The sequence below is a fragment of the Budorcas taxicolor genome, chromosome X (assembly GCF_023091745.1).
Source record: "Budorcas taxicolor isolate Tak-1 chromosome X, Takin1.1, whole genome shotgun sequence".
Taxonomy (NCBI): domain Eukaryota; kingdom Metazoa; phylum Chordata; class Mammalia; order Artiodactyla; family Bovidae; genus Budorcas; species Budorcas taxicolor.
In genome coordinates, this window is record NC_068935.1 from 113,063,665 (window position 1) to 113,084,020 (window position 20,356).

General features: G+C 42.3%; 1 pseudogene; it reads right to left on the bottom strand.

Moving 5' to 3' along the window:
- Nucleotides 1-17,028: 17,028 nt before the first annotated feature.
- Nucleotides 17,029-17,634, bottom strand: LOC128069618 (tRNA 2'-phosphotransferase 1-like; annotated as a pseudogene).
- Nucleotides 17,635-20,356: the final 2,722 nt, after the last annotated feature.

The following is a 20,356-nucleotide window of genomic DNA, read 5'->3' on the forward strand; positions in this document are numbered from 1 at the left end:
AAGGAGCCACAGAGAAATGTAATACATGTGAGGGAATTATCCTCTCTGTTTTCCGTATTCTTAATGAGCATGTCAAAAAGGAACATTTGCAATGGAAAGGGTTGTGCTTTTGTTTGGGCACCATCGGAAGGTGATTCTGAGACATGCAATTTAGTGCAAGCAGGTCATTCTGGCTATACAGAAATCACCTGGGGGTAGGGATACTGATGCAGAGAAGGCAAGGCAGATACGGTCCTATTTTTTCCCACCACTTTTTGGCTGAGGTGAGGTATGTGGGATCTTAGTTCCCTGATCAGGGATTGAACATACACCTTCTGCATTAGAAGCACAGATTTTTAACCATTGGACCACCAGGCAAGTCAGATGAGGTGGATTTTTAAACCAACTACTATGAGGGCAACTCTGGAGAAATGGTATCAAATACATAACTCTGAATTATCCCACCCAAGGGAAGCCAGAGCTGGAGTATTAATAATGAGATATGACTTATAATAATTTCAATGAGAGTTTTGGCTGAGGGCTGTTGGCAGTGAGTTCATTCCTTGGCAGTTCTGCCCTGCTGTACCAAACAGAGTAGTTCCAGGAAAAAGAAAAAAACAGAACAAAACCTTTAGACATAGAGATGCAGCTGCTGACCAGTGGAAGTCAGAAAGAACACAGTGAAATGATTAGGATGGGAAGGTGATGGACGTGGCACTGAGAGTGGGGCTGCGTCTCTGTCTTTCATTGGACTGTGGAATGTCTTTCATTCCCTTTCCCTAGGTGGGGGTGGACACAGTACAGGCAGAGTATAGAACCCCATCTCAGGAGCACATTTATGAGTGTCTTTTCCCCTCTGACTCCCCTCTCTTCTAGTCCTCGGAAGCCTTTATATAGCTTTAGGTAATTCTGATTGATCTGGTTTCCTAGATATTTCTGTGTCTACCCTGAAGCCTTCAGGGCCTTGACTTTTGATACCCAAACCACTCAGGCTCTTGAGATCCAGAATCTTTTCTCTCCTAAATTTATATCAGTTCTGCAGAGAGCTTCAAAAGCATATTTTTGTAGCACAAAAGTAAATGATTCTTTTCTCTCTTTCTGCACCGAAAACGAAGATCGTGGCATCCGGTCCCATCACTTCATGGGAAATAGATGGGGAAACAGTGTCAGACTTTATTTTTGGGGGCTCCAAAATCACTGCAGATGGTGACTGCAGCCATGAAATTAAAAGACGCTTGGTCCTTGGAAGAAAAGTTATGACCCACCTAGATAGTATATTCAAAAGCAGAGACATTACTTTGCCGACTAAGGTCCGTCTAGTCAAGGCTATGATTTTTCCAGTGGTCATGTATGGATGTGAGACTTGGACTGTGAAGAAGGCTGAGCGCCGAAGAATTGATGCTTTTGAACTGTGGTGTTGGAGAAGACTCTTGAGAGTCCCTTGGACTGCAAGGAGATGCAACCAGTCCATTCTGAAGGAGATCAGCCCTGGGATTTCTTTGGAAGGAATGATGCTGAAGCTGAAACTCCAGTACTTTGGCCACCTCATGCGAAGAGTTGACTTATTGGAAAAGACTCTGATGCTGGGAGGGATTGGGGGCAGGAGGAGAAAGGGATGACAGAGGATGAGATGGCTGGATGGCATCATGGACTCGATGGATGTGAGTCTGAGTGAACTCCGGGAGATGGTGATGGACAGGGAGGCCTGGCGTGCTGCGATTCATGGGGTCACAAAGAGTCGGACATGACTGAGCAACTGAACTGAACTGAACTGAACTGCACCTGTTAATAAGAGAAGTGATGTGAGGTTATAAAGAAATTACTAATAAAATCACATTGCTTTAAATTGCAAAATACTATTTTGCTATAGGAAATATGGCACTGCTTTGTTGTCTATATGTAGGTTTAATTCCTCAGTTGTGTCCAACTCTTGTGGACCCATGGAATGTAGCCTGCCAGGCTCCTCTGTTCATGGGATACTCCAGGCAAAGATACTGGAGTGGCTTACCATTCCCTTCTCCAGGGGATCTTCCTGACCTAGGGATTGAACCCACATCTCCTGCATTGCCGGCAGACTCTTTACTAACTGAGCCACCAGGGAAGCCCTGGTTGTTGTCTTTAAATCACATTAAATTCTGTTTTGTTTCCATTCCCACTGGGCAGATAATCTCAAGCATTCCTGTGGCAACTCCCCTTTTGCCATTACATCAGAATCCAAGAGTCTTACAGAGAAAGAGGGGAAAGTCCTTTGCAGTAAGGAATTTGATCTTTCCAAATGAGTGGTCAGGTCTTTGTCCTGGCGCTTGGAGTTAACTATTGAACACTGGGAAATTTCCCTGTGATAGGAGTGTCTTTGTTATGCATAGTGATCTCCTTGGACCACAGCTAGTATTTTATGTTAATAACTTAGGGTGGGAGGAACTAGAGATCTCTTCAAGAAAATTAGAGATACCAAGGAAACATTTCATGCAAAGATGGGCTCGATAAAGGACAGAAATGGTATGGACCTAACAGAAACAGAAGATATTAAGAAGAGGTGGCAAGAAAACACAGAAGAACTGTACAAAAAAGATCTTCACGACTTAGATAACCATGATGGTGTGATCATTCACCTAGAGCCAGACATCCTGGAATGTGAAGTCAAGTGGGCCTTAGGAAGCATCACTACGAACAAAGCTAGTGGAGGTGATGGAATTCCAGTTGAGCTATTTCAAATCCTAAAAGATGATGCTGTGAAAGTACTGCACTCAATATGCCAGCAAATTTGAAAAACTCAGCAGTGGCCACAGGACTGGAAAAGGTCAGTTTTCATTCCAATCCCAAAGAAAGGCAATGCCAAAGAATGCTCAAACAACCACACAATTGTACTCATCTCACACGCTAGTAAATTAATGTCAAAATTCTCCAAGCCAGGCTTCAACAGTACGTGAACCATGAACTTCCAGACGTTCAAGCTGGTTTTAGAAAAGGCAGAGGAACCAGAGATCAAATTGCCAACATCTGCTGGATCATAGAAAAAGCAAGAGAGTTCAAGAAGAACATTTATTTCTGCTTTATTGATTATGCCAAAGCCTTTGACTGTGTGGATCACAATAAATTTTGGAAAATTCTTCAAGAGATGGGAATACCAGACCACCTGACCTGCCTCATGAGAAACCTATATGCAGGTCAGGAAGCAACAGTTAGAACTGGACATGGAACAACAGACTGGTTCCGTAGGAAAAGGAGTACGTCAAGGCTGTATATTGTCACCCTGCTTATTGACTTCTATGCAGAGGACATCATAAGAAATGCTGGGCTGGATGAAGCACAAGCTGGAATCAAGATTTCCAGTATAAATATCAATAACCTCAGATATGCAGATGACACCACCCTTATGGCAGAAAACAAAGAAGAACTAAGGAGCCTCTTGATGAAAGTGAAAGAGAAGAGTGAAAAAGTTGGCTTAAAGCTCAACATTCAGAAAACTAAGATCATGGCATCTGGTCCCATCACTTCATGGGAAATAGATGGAGAAACATTGGAAACAGTGACAGACTTGATTTTTGGGGTGTCCAAAATCACTGCAGATGGTGACTGCAGCTATGAAATTAAAAGACGCTTACTCCTTGGAAGGAAAGCAGAGACATTACTTTGCCAACAAAGGTCCGTCTAGTCAAGGCTATGGTTTTTCCAGTAGTCATGTATGGATATGAGAGTTGGACTATAAAGAAAGCTGAGCACCAAAGAATTGATGCTTTTGGACTGTGGTGTTGGAGAAGACTCTTGAGAGTCCCTTGGACTGCAAGGAGATCCAACCAGTCCATCCCAAAGGAAATCAGTCCTGAATATTCATTGGAAGGACTGATGCTGACACGGAAACTCCAATACTTTGGCAACAATGAAGACCCAGCAGAGCCAAATGTAAGTAAATTCTTTTTTTTTTTTTTTTAAAGAAAAATGGGAGTGGGAGATGGGGGAATTGGATGAAGATGGCCAAAATTCACAAACTTCCAGTTTTAAGATAAATAAGTAGAGATAGTCTCTGACTTATGATGATTCAGCTAACCATTTTTTGACTTTACAATGGTGTGAAAGTGATAAACATTCCACAGAAACTATTTTTTGCATTTTGCATTTTGATTTTATTCCCGATTAGGGATATGTGCAACAATCTTCTCTCATGTTGCTGGGCACCAGCAGAAGTGATCCATGGCTCCCAGTCAGCCACATGATCATGAGAATAAACAAGGAGAGCATTAACAGTCATTCTGTGCCAGTGTAGCCATTGTGTTTTTCACTTTCAGTAGTGAAAGTGAAGAGTGAAAGTGAAAGTTGCTCAGTCATGTCCGACTCTTTGTGACCCCATGGACTTTATAGTCCATGGAATTCTCCAGGCCAGAATACTGGAGTGGGGAGCCTTTCCCTTTTCCAGGGGATCTTCCCAACCGAGGGATCAAACCCAGATCTCCCGCATTGCAGGTAAGTTCTTTACCAGCAGAGCCACAAGGGAAGCCCCACTTTCAGTGGAGTATTGAATAAATTACATGAGATTATCAAACAGGCTTCGTGTTAGATGATTTTGCCTAAGTGTGAGCTACTGTTAAATGTTCTGAGCACGTTTAAGGTAGGTTAGACACAGGTGTAATATTCAATAGGTTAGGTGTATTATGTGTATTTTAATTTATTTATTTATTTATGGTTGTGCTGGGTCTTCATTGCCACATGGGCTTTCCATAGTTGTGGCAAATAGGAGTTACTCTCTAGTTGCAGTGTGAGGGCTGCTCATTGCAGTGGCTTCTCATGTTAAGGAGCATGAGCTCTAGGGTACACCAGCTTCAGTAGTTGTGGCACAAGGGCTCAGTAGTTGCAATTCCCTGGCTCTAGGGCATAGGTTCAATAGTTGTGGTGCTTAGGCTTAGTTGCTATCTGGCATGTGGGATCTTCCCAGAACAGGGATTGAAACCGTGTCCCCTGCATTGGTAGCTGAATTCTTAACCACTGTGCTGCTACTGCTACTGCTGCTAAGTCGCTTCAGTCGTGTCTGACTGTGTGTGACCCCATAGACGGCAGCCCACCAGGCTCCCCCGTCCCTGGGATTCTCCAGGCAAGAACACTGGAGTAGGTTGCCATTTCCTTCTCCAATGCATGAAAGTGAAAAGTGAAAGTGAAGTCGCTCAGTCGTGCCCAACTCTTAGTGACCCCATGGACTGCAGCCTACCAGGCTCCTCCGTCCACGGGATTTTCCAGGCAAGAGCACTGGAGTGGGTTGCCATTGCCTTGTACCACCAGAGAAGTCCTAAGTGTATTTTCAACTTACAGTGTTTTCAACTTGCAATGGGTTTATCTGGAAATAACCTCATTGTGGGCTTCCCAGGTAGCGCTAGTGGTAAAGAACCCGCCAATACAGGAGACGTAGGAGATGCCAGTTCAATCCCTGGGCCGGGAAGATCCCCTGAAGGAGGAAATGGCAAACCACTCCAGTATTCTTGCCTGGGAAATCCCATGGACAGAAGAGCCCGGTGGGTTACAGTCCATAGAATCGCAAAGAGTTAGATACGACTAAAGCAACTTAGAAAGGCAAGGCAACTTCAGTTTAAGTCAAGGAGAATCTGTATCAGGGATGTAATGTAAAACATGATAGTTAACACTGTTTTATGATATATTTGAAAGTTACTACAAGCTGGAATCAAGATTGCTGGGAGAACTATCAATAACCTCAGATATGCAGATGACACCACCCTTATGGCAGAAAGCAAAGAGGAACTGAAGAGCCTCTTGATGAAAGTGAAAGAGAAGAGTGAAAAAGTTGGCTTAAAGCTCAACATTCAGAAAACTAAGATCATGACAATCTGGTCCCATCACTTCATGGTAAATAGATGGGGAAACAATGGAAACAGTGTCAGACTTGATTTTGGGGGGTCCAAAATCGCTGCAGATGGTGACTGCAGCTATGAAATTAAAAGATGCTTGCTCCTTGGAAGAAAAGCTATGACTAGTGTAGATAGCATATTAAAAAGACGAGACATTATTTTGCCGACAAAAGTCCATCTAGTCAAAGCTATGGTTCTTCCAGTCGTCATGTATGGATGTGGGAGTTGGACCATAAAGAAAGCTGAGCACTGAAGAATTGATGCTTTTGAACTGTGGTGTTGGAGAAGACTCTTGAAAGTCCCTTGTACTGGAAGGAGATGCAACCAGTCCATCCTAAAGGAAATCAGTCCTGAATATTCATTGGAAGGACTGATGCTGAAGCTGAAACTCCAATACTTTGGCCACCTGATGTGAAAAACTGACTCATTGGAAAAGACCCTGATGCTGGGAAAGATTGAAGGCAGGAGGAGAAGGAGACGACAGAGGATGAGATGTTCGAATGGCATCACTGACTTGATGAACATGAGTTAGAGCAAGCTCTGGACTTTGGTGATGGACAGGGAAGCCTGGCATGCTGCAGTCCATGGGATCACAAAGAGATGGACATGACTGAGAGACTGACCTGAAAGAGAGTGCTGCTAAGCTGCTAAGTCACATCAGTCGTGTCCAACTCTGTGCAACCCCATAGACAGCAGCCCACCAGGCTCCCCCGTCCCTGGGATTCTCCAGGCAAGAACACTGGAGTGGGTTGCCATTTCCTTCTCCAGTGCATGAAAGTGAAAAGTGAAAGTGAAGTCGCTCAGTTGTGTCTGACTCTTTAGCGCCCCCATGGACTGCAGCCTACCAGGCTCCTCCGTCTATGGGATTTTCCAGGCAAGCCCTGGAAAAGTACTGGAGTGGGGTGCCATTGCCTTCTCCTGAAAGAGAGTAGTAGATCCTAAAAGTTTATATCTCAAAAAAAATTTTTTTGGTAATTATATGAGGTGATGGAAGTTAATTAAACATTGTAGTGATCATTTTGCAGTATATATATGTCAAGTCAGTATGCTGTACATCTTAAAATTATACAGTATTGTGTGTTAATTAGAGCTCAGTAAAACTGCAAAAACAGGAAAAAAAAAACTTCACTTGTAGTTAGTGTCAGAGTTCTTGGGCAGAATTGGCAATCTCTTAGACTGTGTCTTTAACTTTGCAGTCTGGCTAATTCCAAGTAGGCCCCTAGTCTTCATTTCATGATAGCTGATTATTCTGTAGTCATAGATTGAGTTACCCTTGAGATACAACAGTTTTTTGCTGTTTTTATAAATGCTTTTGTTAAATACCTTTATATGTGTGTGTGTGTGTGTGTATGTATAGATATATAGAATATATATGTAAGTTGTGTCCAGTTCTTTGCAACCCCATTGACTGAAGCACACCAGGCTCCTCTGTCCTTCACTATCTCCCAGAGTTTGCTCAGATTCATGTCCATTGAGTTGGTGATGCTATCTAACCATCTCATCCTCTGCTGTCCTCTTCTCCTTTTGCCTTCAGTATTTCCAGCATCAGGGTCTTTTCCAGTGAGTCATGTATATATTTATTTATTTGGTTTCTCCAGGTTTTAGTTGCCACCGTGTGGGATCTTGACTTGAGGAATTAAAACTCTTAGTTGCAGCATATAAGAACTAGTGTTCTGACTAGGGATTGAACCTGGGCACCTTGCATTGGGGGCATGGTGTCTCAGCCACTGGGCCACCAGGGAAGTCTCCAGCCCTTTGCTCTTGTGCCCTGCATGTGTCACAGAATTTGCAGAGGTAAGAACCACACCCCCATGGCTATGCCCACCTTGCACTAACCTCTTTGAATGTTGCTGCCTCCCTGAGATTTTGCCAAATCACTGCTCCCTTTTTCTCCTTAGCAACAAAAGTTTTCACAGTAACACTGTCCATAATAGCCCCAAACTTGAAACAGTCCAAATGTTCATCAAAGGTAGAAAGGATAAGTAAATTGTGGTATAGTCACACAGTGGGGTATTATACAGCCCCAAGAGTAAACAAACCGACATGCCACACAACAATATGAATGAATTTCACAATGTTAAATGAGAGAAACTAGAAACAAGAACATTTAGGCGAGTAGAATTTGTCACCATAAAATATGTCTCTTTGGCATATTAATTGTTTTAACAACTTATTGACCAGAGATATATTAACATGTCTTTTGTTACCCAAAAATTATTGACCAAAGTGTTTCAATATTCACTTACATAACAAATCACTGGCCACAGGCACTAGTTTCTATAAAAATCCCCTAGTCAATATGTGTTAAACTATTATTTTCTGAGAAACAGCAGGCATAGAAAGCTTCCATCTCTGTACTTGGAAGAGAAGGATGACCAAAAATCTAGAAACCTATCTATGGAGAAGGCAGGGACTTAAATCTGCACCACAATCACCCTTGTTTACTGTGAAGGGAACCTTCCAGGGAACCTCCCATAACTGACTCTCCCACCCTTAGTCATCCTCTTTTGTGTTTAGCTGTAGATGATATTTAAGGTGAGGGCTTTGGCCATCTTGGTGAGTTATTCAGTATTCCTGGGTCTCTCCCATGTCTACCTTTAATAAATTTGTGTTTGATTGTCTCCTGTTAATCTGTTTCTTGTCAATTTGACTTTTAGACCAGCCAGAAGAACTTGGAATTGTAAAGAAAAATTTCTTCCTCCCTAACAAGTAAAAACCGTATGGTTTCATTTATATAAATTTTAAAAACAGGTAAAACTAATCTAAAGTGTTTAAGGATACTAGTTGAAGGAGAGCAGAACATGCTACCCCCAAATATGCCTCTTTGGCATAAAGATTATTTTGAGTTGACATATTTTTGAGAAAAAAGTAGACAAAGGAGAGGGGCTTCCTAGGTGGCCCTAGTGGCAAAGAACCTGTTTCCCAATGCAGGAGACATAAGGGATGCAGGTTTGATCCCTGGGCCGGGAAGATCCCCTGGAGAAGGAAACAGCAACCTACTCCAGTATTCTTGCCTGGAGAATCTGATGGACAGAGAAGCCTGGCAGGCTACAGTCCAAGAATCACAGCATCAGACAAGACTGAAGTGACAGCACGGACAGACACAGGAGAAGCCCTAAAATCAGAGTAGAATTTACTCTTTTGTGAGGAAAATTTACATCCCTAAGGTTAATCTCCATTTTTAAGGGTGTCTCTCTCTGTACCAGGAAGAAGAGGATAACTTAAAATCACAAGGAACTCTCATTGTGGAGAAGGCATGAACTTAAATCTACTAACAGTCTGTGTTTTTCTGGTAACCTTCCAGAACTGGTCTCCTTGCATACGTGTTCAGTTGCTTCAGTTGTGACCCCATGGACTGTAGCCCACCAGGCTCCTCTGTCCATGGGATTCTCCGGGAAAGAATACTGGAGTGAGCTGCTGTGCCCTCCTCCAGGGGATCTTCTCGACCCAGGGGTCGAATCCAAGTCTCTTACATCTTCTGCTTTGGCAGGTAGGTTCTTTACTACTAGCACTTACCCCCTCCTGAAAATGGTATTTAAAGTGGTGTCTTGGGTCATGTTGGATAGCTTTACTCAGTTTCCCTGGGTCTCTCCCATGTACACAGAAGAAATATATATAAATAAACTGTTTTTTTTTTTCCTCCCGTTAATCTGTCTCTTATTACTGACAGTCTCAGCCAAGAGCTCAGAAGGGTAAAGGGAAATTTATTTTTCCTCGCTCATGTGGTTTATTCAAGGGAAAGAATGTGCAAGAGGGCTTCTGGAACCCTGAACATATTCCCTTTCTTGATCTGTATACTAGTTACATGTATGTGTTCACTTGGTGAAATTTTGTATAGCTACATGCTTATGATTTGCACATTATAGTGCAAAAGTTTACATTAGCATGGTATCCCACTCTCCCTGGCCCCTCAGGGCCACTTCTCTTCAGTGAACTTGGAGTTTAGAAAAAATTCTGGGACGGGAGGTATCTTGTACTAATGTTTGCCTGGGGTGACCAACTTGTCCCAGCTTGCTTGGGACTTTCCCACTTTTTGTACTGAAGTTTCACATGCCAGGAACTCCCTCTAAGCAAGTCCTGGACAAACTGAGAGAGTCGGTCCCCCTATCTCAGTCTACAAATACAAGTTTGAGAAGAAGCATAAAAAGAATTGACTAATCTTCTGGAATGAGGGGAGGAAGAACATACATTATGCTGTCAGTAAATTATCTCACCACAATATTTAGAGTTTACTCATGCCCATAATTAACAAAAGTTCTCTCTGTTTGGGCAATCAAAGGAACACTGTATCGCTTTAAAAGTAAGAATCTACATTAATCTAAAAGCTCAGGGCACACATACACACAAAACCGACGTCTGAACCTAGATCCAGAGGGAGATATTCAGTTGGAAAGTTTACTTTTAGAAAGGTCAAGTAATTCTCCCTGAAGTCCCTGTAGACAAGTGATTTTAGAGATAGAGGCCCCCTGAGATCTGAAGGAAATGCTGTTATAATACAAATAAACTTTCATGCAACCCAGCTGTGACATTTGATACCAGAGAGAATATGAATGAAAATATCCAGCACCACTCTGGCTTTTCTCAAATGCAAAGGGAATTGTCAGAGACAACTATAATTTGCAAAGACAAAAACCGAAACGTGAATTTCCATTTTTAGGTCAAAGGATGAAGATGCAGCTACCAGAAAGACTGAGTTCAATCCTGGCCAAACAGTTCCAAAATGAGAAGGCAGAGAAGAGAGGACCTAGTTTAAATGAACTTCTCAGTGAGTAAGTCCCTTAAACAGAGTATTGTTCCTTTAACGTCTTGCATTGTCCAGTGATTAAATAGGCTCCCACACAGCCCTGATTAAAAACATTTTCTGGGGCACATTTCTCCAATTCCAGTTCTATAGCACTTAATGTTCCCTCCAAAATTGCTTTGGGAAGAGCAATCTCATGTCAGCGAAATGAATTCAAAAGTGCTTCCTTACAAGGGCTGAAGGAAATTCGTACCTTCAATCCCCAACTTGCAAAATACCAAGCTTTAGATTGGTTTTAGAAAAAAGTTCACAAAGTAAATTCAAGAAGCCTGATATTGAATGAGATAAGCTTTAGTGAGTGTATACACACATTTAGTCTTTAAAACTATCATTTTAAAGTGATTACTAATATTTTTCAACAGAATGTCCCTTTTTACCCAAGTAAACTATTTGGAGAGTGTGTTTTATAAGCATTAGCTTTTATAGACTGTCTCCTTTTCAGAGGCAATACTTTAAACTTTTGCCTTCACAACTTCTTGACACACTATCTATTTAAATCCTGCAGCCACACAGCTTAGTATTCAGACCTCAAAGGGACCCCATGTGGGTTTATGGATCTTTTCTGTCTAGTGCCTTCTAGTACTCTGCCCAGCATACACATCTTCCTCCACTGGAGAGTCTTTCTGGTTTTGGTTTTTTGGTGGTGTTTTTTATTTTTGGCTGTATGACACGCACAAACCCATGCCCCCTGCAGTGGAAGCTCAGAGTCCTAACCACGGGACAGCCAGTGAAGTCACTGGACAGCCAGTGAAGTCCCTGGACAATTTTTCTCGATTCACGAGAAAAGGAAAGGAAAGGAAACAGAACGTGAAAGGAAACAGAATTTGCCACCCCAACATATGCCTCTTTGGCATATTGATTTTTGAGGGCTGATTATCATTATTTTTTCTCATTTCATAAAGTTCCTTTCTTCTGGGGTAAAAAACACGACTATCCGCAGAGGTAAGGGTCAGTATGAGCCTTATTTCTTCTAAGGAATCCTGTAAAAGGTTACCTTTCAAGATGTATAGCCTCAATTCTCATTCTCACCTGGCTATTCAGCTTTTGACTTAGACTTCAAACTGAAAATGTCCAAAACTAGGTTCCTGCTCCCATCTGCCAACCTCTGTCTGTGTCCTGTGCCCTTTATCTCAAAGGGAAAAACAGGCTTATAGCTGCTCAGGCAAATTCTAGGTTCAGTCCTTTATCGCTCACCACCTGACTTAAATAGTGGCTGGGGAGAACATACCTGGATCCAACCAGTTTTCTCCAGCCCAGCTCCACCAACCAGTCCAAACTGGCCCATGCCTGAGTGACCGCAGCCACCTCCTCTGGCGTCTCCTTCCTGCCCATCTCTTTTCCACCAGGTGCTTTTAAAAGCAAGTCCGAATGTGTCTTTCCCCAGCTCAGAACCTTGGGAAGTCCCCATCCCCTTAGAAGAAAACTGATTCTTACTGCTTCTTCCTTTTACCTGAAGCTGCAGAGTAGGGCTAACCTGGGAGCCCTTAAAAATAGTCATGCCATTCAGCTGAGCTGAATGAAATCTGCATCCTTAGTGAAGGCGTCTGCAAATTGTTGAGCTGATTATTTTTGAGAGACTTCAGTCAGGAGAATCTCTGAAAACAGAGAAGATACACTTTTGTAAGAAACGTTTACATGTATAAAGGAAATCTCCATTTGTCAGGGCTCCTTTTTCTTTGCTTCAGAAAGAGGAGGATGACTTTGAAGTCTCTAGAACCTGTCATCAATGGAGAAGGCAGGGGCTTAAATCTGCAGAACAAACTTATCCTTGATTCCTTACCCTTGATTCCAGATAGCCTCTCATAACTGGCTGCTCTCCCATCCCCCCAACATCCTCCTTTCTCTTGACTTGGAGATGGTATTTAAGGTGGTGGCTTAAGCCATTTCAGGGAGTTACTCACTTTTCCTAGGTCTCTCCCATGTATACAGGAGGAAGATATGTTACTAAATTTATGTTTGTTTTTCTCCTGTTACTCTTTTATTTACAGGGGGGGTTCTCAGACAAGAACCTGGAAGACTAGAGGGAAAATTAGTTTTCTTCCTCTATATGCACAATGATGTGACTTGGGACAGGTTGCTTCGCCTGCGTCCACTTTGGAACAGATCCCTCACAGCCTTTTTCATGTGTGACTCTAATTCTTCCCTCCAAATGGATCCATAGCTTAGCACAATTCTGGGGAGCATCATTCACATACTTGATCCAAAGAGTGCCATTCAGTTAGAGCTATATGCTGTGTAGACCCTGCCTCACCCTCCAGTTCTATTTCTGTGCACTCGAAATGGGTCACTTGTTCACATTGCCTTTAAAGCCATGGCTTCCATGACTTTTTTTTTAAATATTTAATTTTTAAAAATTATTTTTGGTTGCACTGGCTCTTTGTTGTAGTACACAGGCTTTCTCTAGTTGTGGCCAGCAGGGGCTATTCTTCATTATGGTGCTCGGGCTTCTCATTGCGGTGGCTTCTCTCGGCCTCTAGAGGGTAGCTCAGTAATTGTGGTGTGTGTGCTTAGTTGCTCCATGGCTTGTGGGATCTTCCCGGACCAGGGATGGAATCCATGTTCCCTGCATTGGCAGGTAGATTCTTAACCTCTAGACCACCAAGGAAGTCCCTCCATACATTTTTGATTGTTTACCCTATTACTGAAAAGATTTTTGATCACACTCTCTAATATATATGTGTGTCTGTGTGTGTCCCTTTATAAAATATATGCTTAGGCACACAAACACAGTAAAGAATTTTTAAATGCTTAAAATAGAAAATAAGCATGTGTAGAACTTCTAACAATTTTTGAGATCATCAGATTGGATGTGAAAGCAAAGTCCAAATATGTGGCCTTCAAAACCCCAGTTTGGATTTAAAGATTATTTTTGTTGCTGTTCAGTTGCTCAGTCGTGTCTGACTCTTTGCAACCCCATGGACTGCAGCACAGCAGGCTTCCCTGTTCATCACCAACTCCTCGAGCTTGCTCAAACTCATGTCCATCAAGTTGGTGATGCCATCCAACCATCTCATCCTCTGTCGTCCCTTCTCCTGCCCTCCATCTTTCCCAGGATCAGGATGTTTTCCAATGAGTCAGCTCTTCACATCCGATAGCCAAAGTATTGGAGCTTCAGCATCAGTCCTTCAAATGAATATTCAGAGTTGATTTCCTTTAGAACTGACTGGATTTAAAGATGCAAATAAGTTAAAAGTGTAAGCAAAGCATAGAGAAATACATACCATATCAAAATAACACTTATCAAAATAAAGCTACAGTGGTTATATTCATTGTTGTTGTTTAGTTGCTAAGTCATATCTGACTCTTTTGCTTCCTCATGGACTGTAGCCCACCAGGTTCCTCTGTTCACAGGATTTCCCAGGCAGAAATACTGGAGTGAGTTGTCATTTCCTTCTCCAGGGGATTTTCCTGACTCAGGGATAGAACTCACATCTCCTGCATTGTCAGGCAGGTTCTTTACCGCTGAGGTACCAGGGAAGCTCAATTATATTAATATTAAAGTAAATTTCAGGGAGAAAAATAGTACCAGCGGTAAAGAGGGAGACAAACCTTCAGTCTGTAATACAGTGTTCCTACTAAACAGCTTTCCCAAAAATGTGTAACATGGCAGATTGCTTGTGGGGAATTCTGGGACTTTGGCTCCCATCATCATTATTTTCTTCTTGAGGACTCGGCAAATACTGTGTATCACTTTGGACACTAAGAGGAAAGAAGCCCTTTATTAACTTAGAGCACATAATGACATTACAACATTAATACAATATTCTTAACAAGAAGAAAGGGAGGTATGCTGCAGAAGTGGGTGAGGGGCAAAGAGAGAACCACAGAGTAGCTGCATGCCAGTGGAGCAAAAGCATGAATTTTATCAAACATGGACTTGGTTGTTAAAGACCTTTGGATCTTGGCTCTACCAATCATGAGCCATTATGGGAGTTCAGGCAAGTTATTCTGTTGTGAAGCTCATTTTCTACATTTGTAAATACGGATAGAATAGTCATAGAAAGCACTTCTCTAATTTGTTGTGAGACCAGGAGACTATATGAAGAGCATGAAAATGTTAAGTGTCATATTAATGTTGCCAGTCATTTGGTCTGGTGTCTTCTCAGCCATGATCTCCCACCAGAGATACAGAACTGAGACGCTGTATCACATAATTGTGTTTCCACCGTTTGTATCCTTAGTCCTCTCTCTTGGTTGAATATTCAGACATTAAAGTGAGGTTAAATGTCTTTTTACCCAGTGTGACTGCTTTCATGAATTTTAATAGTCTGAATTATATAATCCCACCATGCCTTCTCCTTGTTAGACTAGAAAAGATCCAACTCTCTTGCAACTACTTTGGTTAAATATATTCCAGTATATCTTAGGATTATTAAAAGGAAATACATTAATTCATTAACCAAATAAAAATTTGTTGAGTGTCCACCCAATAACGTTACACGTACCAGGTATAGAGCAGTGAACAAAATAGACCAAGTAGACCCTTATATGTCATACCAGTATAAATAACTATAATAATACAAATTTCTTACAATCTGTTGACTTTGTTCCAGAACTTCCTTTTAGAATGGTCATTGTCTCCATTCTCAAATAAAATTGGTATTTAATTTGTATTTAGACAGTGCAAATTGATGAAGCTATCTTTAGTACGAGAAGAGATAAAGGAATCTGGGATAGATTTAGCATACAAAATGAACATCAACAAAATGACATATAATAAAAATGAATGTGCTGAGAAGAGAAAGAAAAATCTCTTTGTGACAATCATTAATTTTTCATCCGTTTGAAAGGTTTATTTTATAAGAAGGGAGGAAACATTATCAGGTACTTGGAATGTGTTCCAAGCTCCAAATTCGCATCAAATATATCTGAAAGAGAATAAGACGATTTGGGGAAGTAACATCAGCAGTCTGACAAGCATATTAAAAACTTATAACGGTGCATGTCTTTCTCATGTTTACAGTTACTGAAGTCACTGTGTTGCTGTTTTACTCAACTTTCAAAATCAAGTTTTTGACAGAGCCCAGAAAGTCAGTTCCATCGCTAGTTATGAGACACAATTTGAGCATTTATACCAATCATACCAAAACTAGCAAAAGTTTAGCTGCAATTTTTTTTTTGTGGGAGGAGCTATTTCCTTTTTGAAAGTGAGTCCTTTGCTACTGTATGATATGGCAATCTATGGGTGCCAGTTTTCTAGTTTGCTGGCCCCTGTGCCTTCTGCAAGTTGCTGACTCACTTTATGGGGTGAAATTAAGAACCTGTCTGAATCAATAGGTATTTGTGGCAGAAAGTGCTAGTTCTCCCCTGGCATGTATTTGCTCTTTCTTTTAAGAAAATAGAATCTTAGCTGGGCACAGCATTTACCAAGGTTGGCAAGATCTTGGAAAGCAGCTCACAGGCATCAGAAGCAATAGCATTGGGGTAAATAAGAAAGATTTACAAGCTGAGTAGTCTGTGGCTTCTTCCTACTTTTAGCAACATCCTATAGAGGGATGGACCCCAAGTCAGAGCTAGCCAGACAACAACCCAAAATGGAAGAAAACCTAGCTCAGTCAGGAGTCATTCTTTGCATGTGGCCTGTGATTTCAGAGTCCCACACAATTGAAAAAGTCATCTGCTTTCTGCAGCTCCACAGTGAAGCCGTTTAAAGGGGCTGCTGAAGAGGAAGACTTGGCCCTTCCCTCTCACCCAGTAAATGAGAGCCGGAGCAGAGGTAAAGACCATATACCTCAACTGCAGGATCTGTATCTGTGGATTCAAACAATCTAGGATAGAAAATTTTCAAGGGAAAAAAAAATTCCAGAAAGTCTCAAAAAGCAAAATTTGAATTTACAACACTGGCAAATATTTATGTAGCATTTTACATTGTATTTGTAACTATTTCCTTAGCATTTGCATTATATTAGATATCATAAGTAATCTAGAGATGATTTAAAGCATATGGAAGAATGTGTATGCTGCTGCTGCTAAGTTACCTCAGTCATGTCCGACTCTGCACGACCCCATAGACGGCAGCCCACCAGGCTCCCCCGTCACCAGGATTCACCAGGCAAGAAGGGTTACAGGCAAATACTATGCCATTTTATATAAGGGATGTAAATATCCATAGATTTGCATATCATGGGGATCCTGGAACCAATCTCCCTAAGGTACTGAGAGACAACTGTATTAAGGATTCAATTGCCCACCCAAACCTATTAAGAAGAGCTTAAGAAAGCAGCTATCAAGTTGAAGGAGAGGAAGATGAGTCAGCACAGAGAAGAGTGGAATAGTTAAGAGAATTTGCCTGGAAGAGATCTTGGGCTGTGGTTACTTCTTTCTTCTTTAACTTTTCTGTTTTGATTATCTTTTTACATTTTTTAAAAAGTGAATATATTATTGTTGGATCAACCTTTACCCTCTGGAGCTGTGCTTGGGGCCACTCTGACACTGTCTACTCATTACCAGTCAAGGAGAGAGGCTTTGACATAAGGCATAGCTGCAGCGCCTTCTGAAAATACTTGGGAAACAGGAAGGCATTAGTATTCCCTGGAATCAGGATCACCACACTGACGGAGAGGAAGAAGGGTATTTCATCTGCCAGGGCCAAGGGCTCATTAATGAACACGGCCGCTTCACAGTTTGGCTGCATGCCACTGACGACACCATGATCCCCAGGGAGTGCTGAGGTGAGGCAGATGCATCTTCCCCAGCAGGACGGGCCTTTGAGCAGGATGGATGGCCAGTAGGGTCACAGTGTGCTATAAGCAAGCATCCACTGCACGGCCTGTGGGGTTACCAAGGGTATCAATCAGATCCAGACCCGGATTGGCCCAGATGAGAGCCAGTGCTGGGGTCCCCCAGCTGCAGGGGGGACCACTATTTCCCCCTGGTGTCCACTCATTGCTACACATCTTCAACTGAGAAGCTGCAGAACTGGGACAGCTGTAGGAGGGTGCCTGGGACAGGATGGCTTTGGATCCATTGGAAGTGCAGCTCCAGAGGGCCATGACAGGTCATAGGACCAGGCCTTGGGCACTCGCACCTCGTGGTCTAGTTCCTGGGGACTGTGAGCCCATTTATCCCTGGGCTGTTACTTCCTTCTGCCTCCTTCATCCAGAGAAGTTCATAGTCAAGACAGACTTCTGCTACCTAGCAGCTCCTTCCTTCTATATGTAATTCACAAGCAGCAAATAGAACAGAAGCCTATTAAGTGTTAGAGGAATTTGAAAGCCAAAGAAACCAGAAACCTGGCAAATGACCATGATTATTATTAAGAGTCACCGTAGAGGAGGAAAAGTCATTTTCCCTCTAATCTTCTGGTTCTTGGCTGAGACCCTCCTGTAGTAAAAGACAGGTTAATGGGAGAAAACTGGAAGTTTAGCAACATGTGTACTTCCCTGTATACATTTGAGATACCCAGGAAAACTGAGTAACTCCCCCCAAAAGACCTGAACCATCACTTAAATACCATCTTCAGCTAAAGACAAAAGAAGATGGGGCTGGGGCAGGTGCACGGGGGACAGAGCAGGGGCAGTCAGATTGGGGAGTTTACCAGGCAAAGCAGAGTGAATAAGGGTATGCTGGGTATATAGATATAGGTCATTGCCTTCTCCTTTGATTACAGTTTCCAGATATTTAGAATCTTTCTCCTCGTCCTGGTACAGAGAGGGAGTGTGTGTATGTGTATGTGTGTGCGTGCTTCATCATGTCTGATTCTTTGCAACCCCATAAACAGTAGCCTGCCAGGCTTCTCTGTCTGTGGAGTTTTCCAGGCGAAAATATTGGAGTGGGTTGCCATGTCCTCCTCCATGGGATCTTCCTGACCCAGAGACTGAATCCACAACTCTTTCCTCTTCTGCATAACAAGCAGATTCTTTACCACTGTGACACCTGGGAAGCCCACGGAGTGGGAGACACCCCTACAAATGGAGCTTTCCCTTATAAATGTAAATACCTCTTTAAAAAGGATAAATAACTTCTACTTGGTTTTCAGAATTTTTCCTGTATCTGCTGTTTCTTGAAAACAGTCAGCTCAAAATAATCCTTATGCCAAAGAGACATATTTGGGGATGGTAAATTCTGCTCCCCTTTACCTCCAAGCTTCTCAGGTGGTGCTAGTGGTAAAGAATCCACCTGCCAATGTAGGAGACACAAGAGATGTGGGTTCAATCCCTGGGTCAGGAAGATCCCCTGGAGTAGGAAATGGCAACCCACTCCAGTATTCTTGCCTGGAAAATCCCGTGCACAGAGGAGCCTGGCAGGCTATGGTCCAGGGAGTCGCAAAGAGTTGGACATGACTGAGCACGCATGCTTTACTTCCAAGCAGTGTTAAGACCCTCAAACTGCTCAGCAGGAAACAGGCTGTAAAAATTGAAAGCCCCAAGAAAGACCCACGTCAGATGTGGCCGTAATAACCAATAGAGATGAAACTTCCAGAGGGCAAAGACAAGGGCCATAGAGGAAAACAGACATGGCGTTCCTTTAAGAGAGTAAAGCTAAAGATTGTCAGATGAGCTAATTAAGGGATTTAATCCAATGCCAGGACAAGCAGCTTTTGCATTTCCAAACCAGGACTCAATAATTGCCATAAACAGATGACTGCTGAGTGGTTCCACGTCTCCGTTTCTCCGTTGGTGTTTCTGTGTTTGTCACCTTGCTCCTACTCCACCATGATGATATGGATGGGGCACATCACTATCTTATTTTTTATAGAGTTTTTAGAGATTTCAGGATCACAAGGAAACACATCTGCTCCTGACATTGGAGGTCACATATTACTCAGAGGTCCTAGATTTTGAGCTGTATGTAGTTTAGGGGAGGAAAAATCACTTTTCCTTTCTCATTCTAGGTGCTTGGCTGAACATCCACCTCCCTGAATAAAAGACAGATTAGCAGGAGAAAAATAGAAGTTTAATAACATGGATACCTCCTGTACATATGGATGAGACCCAGGAAAACTGAGTAATTCCCTGAAATGGCCCAAGCCACCAGCATTTTCAGTTAAAGACAAAAGAAGGATGTTAGGGAAACAGGGAGGCCAGTTACAGGAGGTGACCAGGAAAAGCACAGTAATCATGGGTAAGATTGTGAGGCAGATCTAAGTTTTTGCCTTCTCCACTAGAAGACTAAAGTTTTAGTCACCTTCCTTTTCCTGGTACAGAGAGGGAAAAACCTTTACAAATGAAGATTTCCCTTATAAATGTAAATATCTCTTACAAAAGAGTAACTTCTACTCTGTTTTCAGAGCTTCTCCTATCTTTTCCCACTTGAACTTAACTAGCTCAAGATAATCATATTTTGGGGGTAGCAAATGTTGCTCCCCTTCAGTAGAATGGGATTGTACTTGAGAGTTTCCCTTGGCAATGGGTATGTTCCATTAATACATATGGGAAGAAGAGCACTCATAAATGTTCGCATGGCCAGAATAGCAGAATGGGAGAGGCCAGTAGTTCCCCCCACCCCATGCCTGTTTGCCACTTCTATTATCATAATAGAAGTTTGAGCTGAGTAGATGGCCACCTAAAATAAGAAGTTCATTTCCTAGCCTCCGTTGTACTTAGATGTTGTCATGGAACTAAATTCTGGCCAATGGTCTATGAGAGGGAGGGGGAATACCAGTTATAGAGGAATTGACATTAGGTGGGTTTATTATTAGTTACCAGGGAAACAAATAGAGGGGCACACCAAAGATGATAAGATAGGGTAAGAACAATCATTAGCTGGGGCCTGGGGCAAGTAT